Source organism: Muscardinus avellanarius (genome assembly GCF_963383645.1).
Source record: "Muscardinus avellanarius genome assembly, chromosome: 8".
Lineage (NCBI taxonomy): Eukaryota > Metazoa > Chordata > Mammalia > Rodentia > Gliridae > Muscardinus > Muscardinus avellanarius.
The window spans coordinates 56,266,036-56,280,476 of NC_137794.1; the positions used below are offsets into that span (position 1 = coordinate 56,266,036).

At 32.8% G+C, this 14,441-nt stretch overlaps 1 protein-coding gene across 3 annotated transcripts in view; it reads left to right on the forward strand.

Moving 5' to 3' along the window:
• The window catches only part of GRIK2 (glutamate ionotropic receptor kainate type subunit 2), a gene marked incomplete at both ends in the record, with an annotated part of 700,362 nt that overhangs the window by 491,104 nt on the left and 194,817 nt on the right, over positions 1-14,441 (forward strand). The window lies entirely within an intron of this gene.

Sequence of the window (14,441 nt, forward strand, 5' to 3'; positions counted from 1 at the left end):
TCCCTGCTCTTGGGAGGCAGAGACAGGAGGATCACACAGGTTTAAAGCCAGCCTCGCTGGCTTAAGAGACCCTATTTCCAAATAAACATATATAAAAATAGGTCTGGGAGTGTAGCCTGGAGGTAGAAGGGTTTCCAGGAACCCCAGTACCACCAAAAAAATTAAAAAAGAAAGAAGGAAAAGAAGTAATTCCTTTCCTTTGCCACCTAATGGTTTAGTTTTCTCTTTGCAATGAATTTACTTACTAAAAATGTCAGTAAATAAATTTTAACTGAAATGTCACTAGCCATATCAGTGACCTCATAACTCACCAATGACTAACATAACATCAATATCACTAATGCTATCTTCAAGTTGCTAATTCAGAGAGTATTGTTTAGGGTTTGTTTTCCTTGATCTGTAAACGTCTATTTATTAATTGCTATTCTGCCTTGGTCTCCGTCTCTCTTCTCTTTTCTTTAGCACTGCTTTCCATTGTCGTCTGTATTATTCTCCTCATTTAGTAGTTACTTCTCTTTGGTTACTGTTTGACTTATTAGTTTACTTCCACTACCTTTAATGCTAATAGAGGGAGGACATATTACAGTAAACTTCGTAAAATATTCTGCTTTATTTCTTGCCCAGATGGTATAATAACATCAGACTTTGATAGTTTCTCTTTTGATTAACGCTCATAATACAAAATATGCAAAATGAACCTGACTAAATCTGTAATTCTCAAACTCTTGATCTAAAAGTTGTACATGTCATCTAGAATTATCCAGGGCTTAAGAGTGCTCCATGTGAAATCAACTCTGAATAGTCTTATTGCTTGAAACCAAAATGTTAAGTATAGTGTCTTGCTTATGAAAGCAGTATAAAACTACTGGAGCCTTTGGCTTTGGATTCTTTGAGAGTTATACATCCAGAGAAGTAAAAGGAAGAAGAAATATGTGATAGACTAGAGGAACTCAGTGTATATTGATTGCTCTGTAAAGTTTACTCATAAGGACAGTTTACTGGTGACATGATGAGTTAGGAAGGCCATGGAAAAGAGCCAGAAAGCAATTCAGAGAGTTAGCAACCAGGTGAAAATAAAAAAAATATTGCTTTTTATAACAGAAAGAGAATTAATAAAAGGAAAATACTGTGGAAGCACCTGACATGCAGTGACTTGGCTAGGGAAGGGAAGCTGAAAGAAAGTTTCTCATTGAGTCTAAGAAAACCAGACTCCACTCTCTAACAAATTCACAATCAGAGCACACATTCAGATTCTGCAGTCAGCCCACTCTGGAGAGAGTCCAGCACTTACCAGTGGTTTTAGTAAAAGTGGAGAAGTAGCACTAGTTTACAAAATCTCTTTGTTTGGACTTTCTGAGCAGATTAGAAATCCCCTTCTGTTATCCTTTTTTTTTATCTTTATTTTTTAATCGTCTGTCTTCTTCTTGGTTTGCTTTCTCTTGGTATATCCAAGACCCAGTGGCCACTTATGCTTTACTTTTCACTGTTTTGGTGGGTGCCATGAGTCATCCCGAGCAGAGGAATGAGATCACAGCACAGATGAAGGGGAAGCTCTGGCCAGCAGTGGGAACCAGAGCTGCACGTCCACAGGTCAGCAGAGTAGAAAGAGGAAAGAATGCTTTCATTTGAAATTTGTTGTATGAACTCTGTGACATAGAGCAAGGCCAACAAGTAGAAAGACTGGGTTGGTGGGCAGCTGCTACTGTTGACATTCTACTATGGGCCCAGGTGCCTCCCCCATGCCCAGAAGTGCCTGCAAGATCTGCTGGCATGACTGGGCACTGCCACACACCTTCCCCCAGCACATGGACTAAGGCTCTGTGAATGAGAGGAAAGCACGATATGGATTGGTCCACAGGGTTCCCAGTGAGAGACCTAACCAGCAGTTATACCTCCCGCTCTTCCATACAAAAATGTACATGCATTGATGGTTAATTCTGTTCTTACATGGACAATGCTTTCCCAATACATGCTGGCAAGGAAGAAGGGCATAGGGTTCATAATACAGACAGCCTTAAGATTCCAGCTTTGGACCAGAGCTGAGAATGAAAAAATGGTATGGCAATTATGTGCCACAAACAATCACATCACAGGGAGATTCTAAGATTGAAACCCTGGGAAGAAGCATTTCTATTTGAAATACCTCAGCAAAGAGAAAATAAAATATTTTCATGATCATTGTTGCATTATCTGTTTCACGAGCCTTTCCTCATTAATTGCATTTTTATAGTTCTATCCAATTTTATGACTCCAATCAAATTTGATCTTTCTAAGTAGCTAATTTGTTTTTTCTTCATTTACATCCTTATTGTTTTATCCTTCTTTCTCTTCTTTTCTTTCTTTTCATATCCTTTTTTCTTTATCTTCTGTTTATTTCCTCTCAATATAACTTATCATTAAGTAAACTATCATGAATGCTTAAATTTTGGCCTATTCTACATTTTTTTTAACTCACTTTTCTCACTGGTTAATACAGTTATAGAGATAATTAGTAACAAGGTATAAATATAGGTTAGTATATGATTGTTGTTATATTATCACTGCTGCTGACAGTTACTCTCTTCTGAATGCAGTACTGTGGTTGAACTTAGAACCTTGATTATTATATGAGTGAATTTTTTGATTTTATGATATACCCCAGCTTAGGGAAGATTATAAATAGATAACTGTCTACTGAAGAACACTCACATAACAGAAAAGGAAGAATTCATCCCAACATATGTGCAACCAGAATCTTTTAGATACCTGGGCTTGGTGTAAGGAAAGCATGGTGTTCATTGAGCTAGCTTGGCTTTTTAATCACCACTACCAAAAAAAGAAAAAAGAAAAAAAGCAATTGAATGTGAACGTGTTCATTAATAAGCAAGATGCACGACCATTCTTATATCTTTAGCTTTGATTGACTCTTGAGCTATTGCCAATGACATGCATATTTGGCCTCATGGAAAGTTAAACATTTCGAGATTGAAACCCACTTTCTCTGGGACAACTAAATGCAGAAATGAATGGTTGCTGCTTAATGGACTGTTTGGGTCACTAATGAGTTGAGAATACATCTTTTCTTATTTATTGCTGCATTAGTTTTTCTTCCTTATTCTGTGTCCTAAATATTTGCTGAATCTTTTATGCATTCTAATGATCTCTTCCTCATATAATCTATATTGGTCTTATAAGATCTTGGGTGTTTCTTACTTCAAAGAATCTTGTATAAGGTATAAGGGATTTTAAATTGTATTTATTTATTTATTTATTTATTTATTTATTTATGTCCTAGGATTAAACCCAGGGGCATTCTATTTCTAGATATATTACTAGTCTCATTTTATTTTTTAATTTGGAAACAGGATTTTGCTTAGTTGATAGGAGCCTCACTGAATTTCTGAGGCTGGCTTTGATACTGTAATTGTCCTATATTAACCTCCCAAGTGCTGGGATTACAGGCATTCTCCAATGCACCAGACTATAGGATCATGTTTAAATGTCTTCGCATCTATCCCCATGTTGGCATGTCTACCAGTAAATACTTATTAATATATTCTGCCATATTATTTTGCAGTTGAGAAAACAGGAGCTTATTTTACTTTATTATAGACTACCTATCAAAATCATGTGTATTTAATAATATTTTTATAATTTTGTGTTTTCTACAGCTCTTATTTTTACTTCTACACAGAAAAATAAACTGATTGATTATTGTTCCCTGTATTCCTGGAAAAACTACACGAACACATTAGAAAGATAAGAATTGGTAGCCTTTAAATATAGTCACAAACATTTTTCCAACATAGAATTTAATATGTGATATCAGAGATTCTATCTAAACTATTCAGGATAAATATATATTTATGAAAGGGAAACATTTATCTTTGTCAAAATATGAAACATAGTGGCTACATTTCAGAAACTAAAAACAAAGGAAAATAATACTTTAACTGTTTACTCACTTTATATACTAACAGTTTTTTTTATTTTCATAAGGGAGTTATTTTTTATTGAAGTTTATCTATAAGCTTAGGCAAATAAAACTTTTGCATATGTACAAATATGAATATTTATATATATCAAAACATTTTTAAATGCAGTGACTAAAAGGTTTTATGGATTTACTTTTATATTACAACTGTATTTTATTTAATCAGTGAAGATTTAAGGTAGACTATAACACATTCAAATGGCATAGCATATATAGTGTTTTTTTTTTAAACAGAATTTTTTATTTATTTTTAAAATCATGAGACATTAAAATACTATGAAAACAACCATAATTCTATCAGCTAGAGATATTAACATTTTGCTAGATTGCTTTGTCCTATTTATTCTATGCTTCTTAAACATCATTTTGTAGAACTTTTAAAACCTGTACAAATAGAAAAAGAAAGTTAAGTTCTATATACTTATTACCTGGCTTCAAGAAATATACATTTATGGACAACTCATTTCATCTCTACCTTACCAATTTCTTTTCCACTTCTGCTATTTTGAAGCAGATCCCAGACTTAATTTTATATCACAGATATATACTGCAGTATTTATTACTTCTAAAAGACTCATTAAATATAGTGTTCCTTGTACACTAAAAAGGTTTTTATTGTGATTTATTGATTACATTAAATATTCAGCTGATAATTTGGTGATGCATTTGCATGCCTTTTGCTGGTTTCTCCTAGTAATATTTATTCATTATAGTTTATTTGTTTAAACTTGAAATCTTAATTTAAAACTGTTTTTGATAATTTAAAATAGATTTTGGTAATTTGAAATCTTAATTTAAATTAAAGACTGTCACGCGGCCATTGTCATGGGCAGCCACGGCCAGCATTGGTGCCCAGACCTGGGGCCTTCGCAGGTTCTGTCAGACATGCTTTCGTTTTAGAAATGAAGGAATATTCTTCGATTTGTTGAGCCATTCTTTTGTATTCTAAAAAGCTGCATGTAACTTTAAAAATATTTTTAAAAGATATAGTTTTGTAAATATTTAATATTCTGCTAATTTGATTTTGAATTGTAAATGTCAAGTATTCTGTTTTGGGGTTTTTATATTTTATTATACTTTGTTAAAAGGAAAATTTGTACATTTTTAGAATATATTATGAGTAAATTTAATGTACTAAAAATAAAAATTCTTTAAAAAGTAAAAAAAAAAAAGATTTAAATCTTTAAATATTTCAAGCCAGGTGTGGTGATGCAGGCTTGTAATCTCAGTATTTGGGAGGCTGAGAAAGGAGAATCATGGCTCGCGAACAGTCTCAGCTACTTAGGCTCTCTGCAACTCAGTGAGACCCTGTTTCAAAATAAAGAATAAAAAATAGGGCAGGGGGTGTACCTTGGAGGTAGAATGCCCCTGGGTTCTATTCCCAGTACCGACTTAAAAAATTTTCTAGATCCATTTAATGTACAAGTTCCCCATTTTACTATGGTTTTATTGAGATAACATTTAATAATGCATGTATTAGTATTCATTTAACATTATCTGTATCCACTCCATTTCATTAGAAACATCAGAAAATTCTACTTAACAGTGTATGCATAATAATGATTTCTTGCTATATTGTGATTTATTTACCCTATGTGGGAACATATAGATTATTTGCAATGATAGATTATATGTAATCTTGAAGGAAAATTTTCATGTATCAGTTTATTTCTAGTTTAGGATTACTTGTAAAAATTTTATGTGTGACATTGCAAAATGAACATGAATCAATAGAAAATGTTCTTTGCTCATGAACTGTCTTGAGTTGTACTATATGGTACTAGATATATTATAATTAAAAAAAATAAAATAATCTCTTTTTTATGAATGAAGGAAGAAAGATAAGAAAGAGAAAAGGTAAATTTTTTTGTGATTTTTTGTGAAAGCATCTCAATTTGTAGATACATTTTTTTCCAGTAAGCTAAGATAAACTATCATTAAAAGTTTATAAATTACATGGGAATGTGTTAGTTAAAAATAATATAAGGCTAATTATTGTATGTAACATACAACTAAGGGTATCCAACACAATCATATTTTGTTGAAGAATGAAACAAAGAAAAAAATTAACCCTGTATTCTTTTCAAATACTCCATTAAACTATAGACATATTTTGAAACTATGAGGTTTCTGAAGATTTATCAGTTCAGAAGTTTAGTTGAGTGCAATCACTTTGGAAAACAGTATGGAGGATCCTCAGAAAAATGGAAATGAAGCCGGGCGTGGTGGCGCACGCTTGTAATCCCCGCGCTTGGGAGGCAGAGACAGGAGGATGGCGCAGGTTCGAAGCCAGCTGCGTGAGCTGGCTTAGGAGACCCTGTTTCCAAATAACAATGTAAAAATAGGTCTGAGAGTGTATCCCAGAGGTAGAAGGGCTTCCAGGAACCCCAGTACCACCAAAAAAGAAAAAAAAAGAAAAAGAAAAATGGAAATGAACCTACCATATGATTCCGCAATACCACTTCTGGGTATCTACCCAAAAGAATGAAAACCAAACTACCAAACCAATGCATGTGAATCTATATTCATAGATACACAATTCACAATTGCCAAATTATGGAACCAGCCAAGATGTCCATCAACAGATGAATGGATTACAAAACCATGAAATATGTATATAGTAGGATTTTACACAGCCATAAAGAACAAAATTACATCATTTGTAGGGAAATTGTTGGAACTAGAGAACATAATGTTAAGTGAGCTTAGTAACAAAAAATAAAAAATTGAATGCTCTCCCTAATATACAGAAGCTAGGGGAGAAAAGGGTTATAGGAGGAACTCTAGTTGAGGAAGGAGAAGTCATAAATGGGCAAATGAGGTGACCTAACTGAGTGGGATGGGAGGTGGTCAGAGGGAAATTTTCTAATGTACATGTTGTACATTCACAAACATATCAGAGTCAATCAGTAAGTGAAACATGAGAAGGAAGGAGGGGAGAAGGAATGGGGAGAAAATTGGGGAAGGGCTAAATGAGTGATGTTTGCATGTATGCCTCTACCATTTTGTCTCCCCTTAAGATGTATGACTATAATAAAAAATAAAAAATTAATAAATGAATATAATAATAAAAAAGCTTTATTTTTGCCATCTGTGGCAAGTTTGAGAGATTTTGTCAGTATCATTCAAAATTAACAGCAGGTTTACTTAAGCATTAATAAGTAACAGCTGTTGAAGCAGCAGCTAAATCTACTACTGTTTGTGTTTATTTTTTCCAAATTGCTCTTTCTCAAGTACTACAAATTGGATAGAAAATTCCATGTTTTATAACTCAGTTTTCTACTTTTCACTATACACTATATGGTGATAATTTGTTTGGATAAAATAAACTAAATATACATTTCTAAAATTTGAGTTTATAAAGTTAATATATGTTAGGATTTGTTTTTGTGTGTGGTACTGAGTTTAAACATAGGGTAATTCTACCTCTGAGCTATGCTCCTAGCACTATTTTTATTTTTATTTTGAATCAGGGTCAGAACGTGTTGATGAGAGTCTTCTTCCTTGCTGAGGCTGTTCTTGAACCTGAAATCCTCATGTCTCAGCCTTCCTAGTACTGGGATTAAGAGTCATGTGCCACTACATCTGGGTTATATTAGTTTTTTATAGTATATAACAAATGCAATTCATATGTGTTTGATTTTTCCCATATTTGAAGTATATTTTGCCATATTTGAAACATTCATCTCATCAAGTTTTGTTCTTAAATACCTACTTGGTGAGTATTGACTGACATATTGGTAAGAGGAATTTTTTATTATAATAATTAAAAACTAGTTAATCACAAATATATTATTTATGAAACATTTTAACCGTCCTTTACTACTATCAGTCATAGCAAAATATAGACATTTTGCACATGAAAAAAATCTCACTGCTGTTTTGTATTTCTCTTTTTTCCACTTAATGGTCAATATTAATCATGTGACTTGGCCTCTCTCCTTTATGCTGCATGAGAGAGAGATTGAAACAGAAATAGTGGGCTGAGCATTTATATGTGGCCCAATTTTAACATCAGAAGTAATGGGAGGAATGAAGTACAAGACTGCTTTTCCTAAATGTCCCTGCCCTTGTTACTACATAGTCCCGATAACAAAAATGAGACAAGACCCAACCTAATCAAAATCTTTGGAGTCAGGTGTGGTGGCACACACTAGTAATCCCGATATTTGGGAGGCTGAGATAGGAGGATCATGGTTTGCGGACAGCCTCGGCTACTTAGTGATGCCCTTTGCAACTCCGTGAGACCCTGTTGCAAAATAAAGAACAAAAATATATGGCTGGGAGTGTAGCTCGGAGGTAGAATGCTCCTGGGCTCCATCCCCAGTACTGAAAAAAAATAAAAATAAAAAAAAATCTTTGGGACAAAAATTACTTAAAAGATACACCTCAAGAATATTATCTTCTGAAAGAAGTTTAGGGGGTTTCTAAGTGTTGAACTAGCAATGGTGATATTTTTGTCTATTCACTCATTTAAAATTTTATTTAGTGATTAGTCTATACCAACCATTGTACCAGGCAGAGAAGGTAAGGAATTGGACAAAATGAGGACGAAGTTTCTTACTCAAAAAGAGATTTAAATTCTAGTAAAAAGTGGCTTACTACTGGCATAATTTTACTTCATAATACAGTTTATGAAGGAAATGATAACACCATAAAGAGATCAAGAGTGATAGTATGAAGCCCACAAAGGACTCCTGTGAGCAAGTGACATCAAAACAGACACATGAATGAATGTAGGCTGATGAAGCAGTCAGAGGCATACCTTTTGGTGCTTTTTAGCCAAGATGATGACTGTAAGCTTTAGATCTTATTTTATGTACTAGATGTCATCAGAGTAGGAAATGGCAAATGAGTATGTGATTTGGAAAGAACTTTCTCATCTTTAGAGGGAAAGCACATTCTGGTTGGAAAGTAGGAAAGCAGTTGGGGACCATCTAGGTCAGTGGTGATGGTGTGAGAGAAGGTGAATTGTGTTTCTTTGCAAGTACATAGACTCAAAATAATTGATTATTACATACACTGTGGAGAGTTTGCCAAACTGTAGCTACACTTACATGTGACATTAAGGTTAATATGCCTAATTAGCTAGTTTAAACATCTTTGTTAAATCAGATTTGAAAAAATCACTGTTTATTTACATGTACTAACCACTTCATTTTTTGTCATTTTATTAAGAATCTTATAACATCCCAAAGATAAATACTTAGAACTATTTTTGCCACGTGAAAATACCAGGACTTTTAGAAGTATGTATAAGATATTTCACTGACCATATAATATATTATAAATGAAAATCATTATGTTCTTGATTTTATGACACTTTATAAAGAAAGTCGTCAGAACAACATCATCCTTAGAGCCATCATGCCATCCATTAAGATAAGGTTTGTTATCTAAGTTTTGTATAATTTATTAAATTATACAAATTAATTTATTAATTTGTACAATTAATACAATTAATTTGTACAATTAATACAAATTAATTTATTAATTTGTATAATTGTATTAAATTGTATAATTGTATTAAATTAATTTGTATAATTTACTAAATACTGTGGCTTATTTTGTAAATACTATAAACATCTTTGAAATTAAATTAATATTTGTTGCATATTATTATTTTTCTATGAGACTGAAATCAATGGAGTGTTATTAGCTATATAACTCCAAAAAGAATTACTCTGTTCCACCTAAGTAGTTAATAAACTTAGAATTATATTATTGTAGAAATAAATTTTATTTCTAGTATAATCACAAAAAAGTTTAGTTTTAAAATTCTCTGGGTAGTATTTCTTTAATTTTCCTTGAAATTTTTACCAAGTTAAATTGAAACTGCATTCAGCAAACATTTCCAGGCAATTCCTGGCTGTCAGACTTTTCCAGTGCCACAGGGATGTTGGGTTCATTATAATCAAAGATGAATAAGACAATTTGGCAGACTTTCACACAAAATGTTAGAATATTAAATTAATGCTTATTAATTTAATAAGATAGCTTCTGCCTAGGTAACTTTGTGAAATTTCCAGGGAGAGATACTTTGTCATTCTCTCATTTCAGAGTTGTGTGCTTTGATTGAAGGAAATGCCTGCAGGTTGTAAAGGGCTTATACTCCCATGGGAACAGGGGCAATACAATTACAATAATATCTACATTCAAATTTCATCCCACATTGGCCAATTTACATGTGAAACAATCAGAACTACCGCAGCATAGAACATGGTTACATACTAAATACTATGGATTATTTTGTAAATACTATAAACATCATTGAATTAAGTTAATATGAATAGAGTATTTAAGGAAAACTATGCAGAAAGAAAAGAACCACAGATGTATCTTAAGGAATTTGGAGAGATGAGAAGAGAAATATCATTTTACTTAGGAAAATAAAGAACCAGTATCAAAACCACAGTAGCAACATTGTCATAATGTGTTTGAGTGATTGGCAGAAAAATAGTTGGAAGTATGGACAAGTCACCATTGCAGCCACACTTTCTTAAACTCTCATGTCTCGTGCTATTATTTTTATTCTTTATTATTGGTTATAAAAAGCAAATTGCCCTACACATCTAGTAGAGCTCTTGTGCAGATTAATGGAAGTAATAAGGGTAAAGAATATAGATCAGTCAGCCTATAAAAAACACATTTAAGCTGGACGTGGTGGTGAATGCTTGTAAACCCAGCATTTGGGCGGTTGAGACCAGAGGATTGTGGTTCACAGACAGCCTCAGCTACTTAGTGAGGCCCTCTGTAACTTAGTGAGACCCTCTTTCAAAATAAAAAATAAGAAATAAAAATAGGGCTGGGGGTGTAGCTCAGAGGTCAAATGCCCCCAGGTTCCATCCCCAACCTGCAAAAAAAAAAAAAAAAAGACACATTTAATGTAGCAATTACTCTGATATTCCTGTTCCTTGCTGCTGTCATACTTCCAATATAGGACTTTGCCTGTTCAAACTTATTCTTCAAACTTCATAGACAATTGCTACCAGTTGGCAGAAGTTAGTTTTCCCTTTCCTTTGCACTATTCATATGATGTAAAAATTTTCTTTTTTTTTATTTTGCTAAAGTGACAAAAAATGTCCACTGTTTTTCTCTAATGCAAGATTATTTATTCTTTAAGAACTGAGATAAAGGAACCGGGTGTGGTGGCACACACTTGTAATCCCAGCACTTGGGAGGCTGAGACAGGAGGATCGCACGGGTTCGAAGCCAGCCTCAGCTACTTAGTGAGGCTCTCAGCAACTTAGTGAGACCCTGTTTCCAAATAAAATATAAAATAGGTCTGGGAGTGTAGCCCAGAGGTAGATGGCCCCTGGGATCCATCCTCAGCACCACACACACAAAAAATCAGAAACAAAGTACTAAATATTTTTATGAAATCATATTAACCTCTTTCTATGAAGACCAAATGTTCCTCTTGGATCATTCCATTTTTCCATTAGTTTTTTGCTCCAGTTGCTCAGTCTTTAATAACATGACATTTAATGGGAGAATACAACTACCACTTAAGATACCTTTAATATAATAATATTTGATTACATTTTAAAGTATTTTTATTGACAAACTTACAATGAAATTAGATCTTTTGAATAGAAAATGCTACTATGTATAAATAAACATTCATTTTTTACTGGTAAAGGTATTTTTGGTATTTTATTTCTAAAGTGGATATTTAAAATATATTTATGATACAATTACAAACTTTTTGATAATTGATGTTGGATCAATCTTTTGTTTCACTAATAATAGCAAAACTAAATTCTAATTAAACAACATAATATGTTGTGATATTAAATGAGGATAGGATAAAAATAACCTGTTATGAAATTAATATAATTTAATTTTAGGTTTACAGAAAATACTTTCTACATACCTTCTCCTGTCCACATCAGTTTACTTATGATTAACATTTTATGTTGTTTTACAATTGATAAACATTATTAGTATATTTGGTATTAGTTAAAGTCCATAGTTTATATTAGGGCTCACTTTTTGTGTTATGCATTTTTATTGCTCATGATAAATTTAATGCAATATATTCACCATTTTAATATTCTACAAAATAGTCTTAACACCATAAACAAGTTCTATGTTCTACCTCTTCCTTACTTATTCTGTTTATCTACTTTTGGCAATCACTGGTGTTTTTACTGTTCTTGTAGTTTTGCTTTTTCTAATAAGGAGCACTTTCAGACTGCTGCTTAAACTAGCAATATGCATTTAAAGTACCTCTATCTCTCTGCATGGTTTGATAGCTCATTCATTTTTTACAACTGAATAATATTCCATTATGTGAATATAACACATTGTTTTTCCATTAAATATTTCAAAGGGTCTACTTGTATCTTCTATTTCAAATGACTAATCTATTTTAATTGAAAGTATTTCACGATGTTATTTGTCATTTTACCTGTAATATTTGGAATACATTTTTATTTTATCCAGTGCTAAGTCAATTTGAAGTTTGATGTATTTCAGTTTGAAATGTGATGTCCGTACGATTAATATATGCCTATAGAATGATTTTGGAATAATGTGGTGGTCTTGTTTGAATACATTATCCCAATTGTGTCTTAATTTTTTTTTTTTTTTTTTTTGTGGTACTGGGAGTAGAAACCAGTGGCTTTTTACCTCCGGGCTATACTCCCAGACCTATTTTATATTTTATTGGGAAACAGGGTCTCACTAAGTTGCTGAGAGCCTCACTAAGTAACTGAGGCTGGCTTCGAACCCGTGCAATTCTCCTGTCTCAGCCTCCCAAGCATGGGGATTACAAGCATGTGCCACCACACCTGGTTTAAATTTTTTATATGTACAATAAATTAAAATATTTTACCATTATTCAATAATAGAATAGATAATAATAAGATATAGTGTTATTCACCATAATCATCATAGTTTACACTATATTTAACTTATTTTGATTTAACCAAAATTTTGTATCCTTTAACATACATTTTTCTAACCAGCTCCCATCTCCACCTCTGTCCCAATTACCACAATTGCTCCTGAGAACCAAAATTCTACTCGCCAGGTCTATGAGATCAACTTTTTTGGATTCCATATATTAGTAGAAATTTGAGATAATTATATATTTCACCACAAAATAACAACTACATGGGGTAATGCATTACATTAATTAGCTAGATTTAATTGTTTCACACTATTACTTCAAAATATCATATTGTACACAGTGAGTACATATAATTTTTGTGTGTGTGTGGTTCTGGGGGTGGAACCCAGAGGCTTTCTACCTCCGGGCTATACTCCCAGACCTATTTTATATTTTATTTGGAAACAGGGTCTCACTAAGTTGCTGAGAGCCTCACTAAGTAGCTGAGGCTGGCTTTGAACCTGTGCGATCCTCCTGTCTCAGCCTCCCAAGCGCAGGGATTACAAGCGTGCGCTACCACACCCGGCTGTACATATAATTTTTAAAATTTAAATATGTTTATCACTGTAAAGTATCTTCACTTGCATGCTTTCTAGATAATTCAGTTTTTCTTGAATAAGAAGAATGTACCAGAGTGAAGTGGAACAGAGACCCACTGTGCTGTATGTTTACTTTTTTAAACCATTTACACTTCCTTCTTTTCATGTGCAAAAAATCTCCCGCTTCAGAACTCTGTATTGGCTTAAATTTCCAAATATTGCAATATAGCAATTACAAGTCTTGCTTTTATATATTTTCCTTTTCAGCCCTATAAACCCTTTCATTTATTCATTCATGAATAATGGGCGATGTTTACATGATTGCTTCACTGATTTCTGAGATACATGTCATGCTTAAGCTCTGGGCATAGACATGAAGCGTTTTTATTTATACCCTGGTCCCAATGTTTAATTAGATTCATGACAGTGAGCATATCTTCTGTCTTCTCAAGATTTCAGTTTCCTTTTCTGAAAAAGAAAATAATAGTAGGATCGTGTGAGAATTAAATATGACAATTCATGTGAAATTCTTAACACAGTGGTTATTCCAGAATAAGTGATTCTGTGTGAACAATTGCAATCGTTATTATTAAATGGCTATTTTTCTTGATTTGCAAATATTAGTATGATGACACCCTGCCTCAGGATGCTAAAGTTACTTTTTTTTTGTCTTAGTTTTTAAAGAATTGTCTTTCTCCAAAGTTGTTCTCAGAGATACTTTTCCAACACACAAAATCACCTGACACACAGAGAAATCTTGTCAACAAACTTTCCATCTTACCAAAGTTCCTTCTCTAAATTGTTCAACAACACCTAAGACAAAGAGAAAGAAAAGCTAATTGTATTTTAATTCTTTCTGTTGCTTTCTAAAATGGATATATTTTTTATCCTCGGAAAGCTTTTCGTGCTTATCAAAAATAAAAAGAATGTAGCAATATAACTTCTTATCATAGATGCCTTTGTTATTTTTAAATGTTATAATTATTTTTTGCGATATATTAGAGCAAAAAATTTATTCCTGACAGATGGTTAT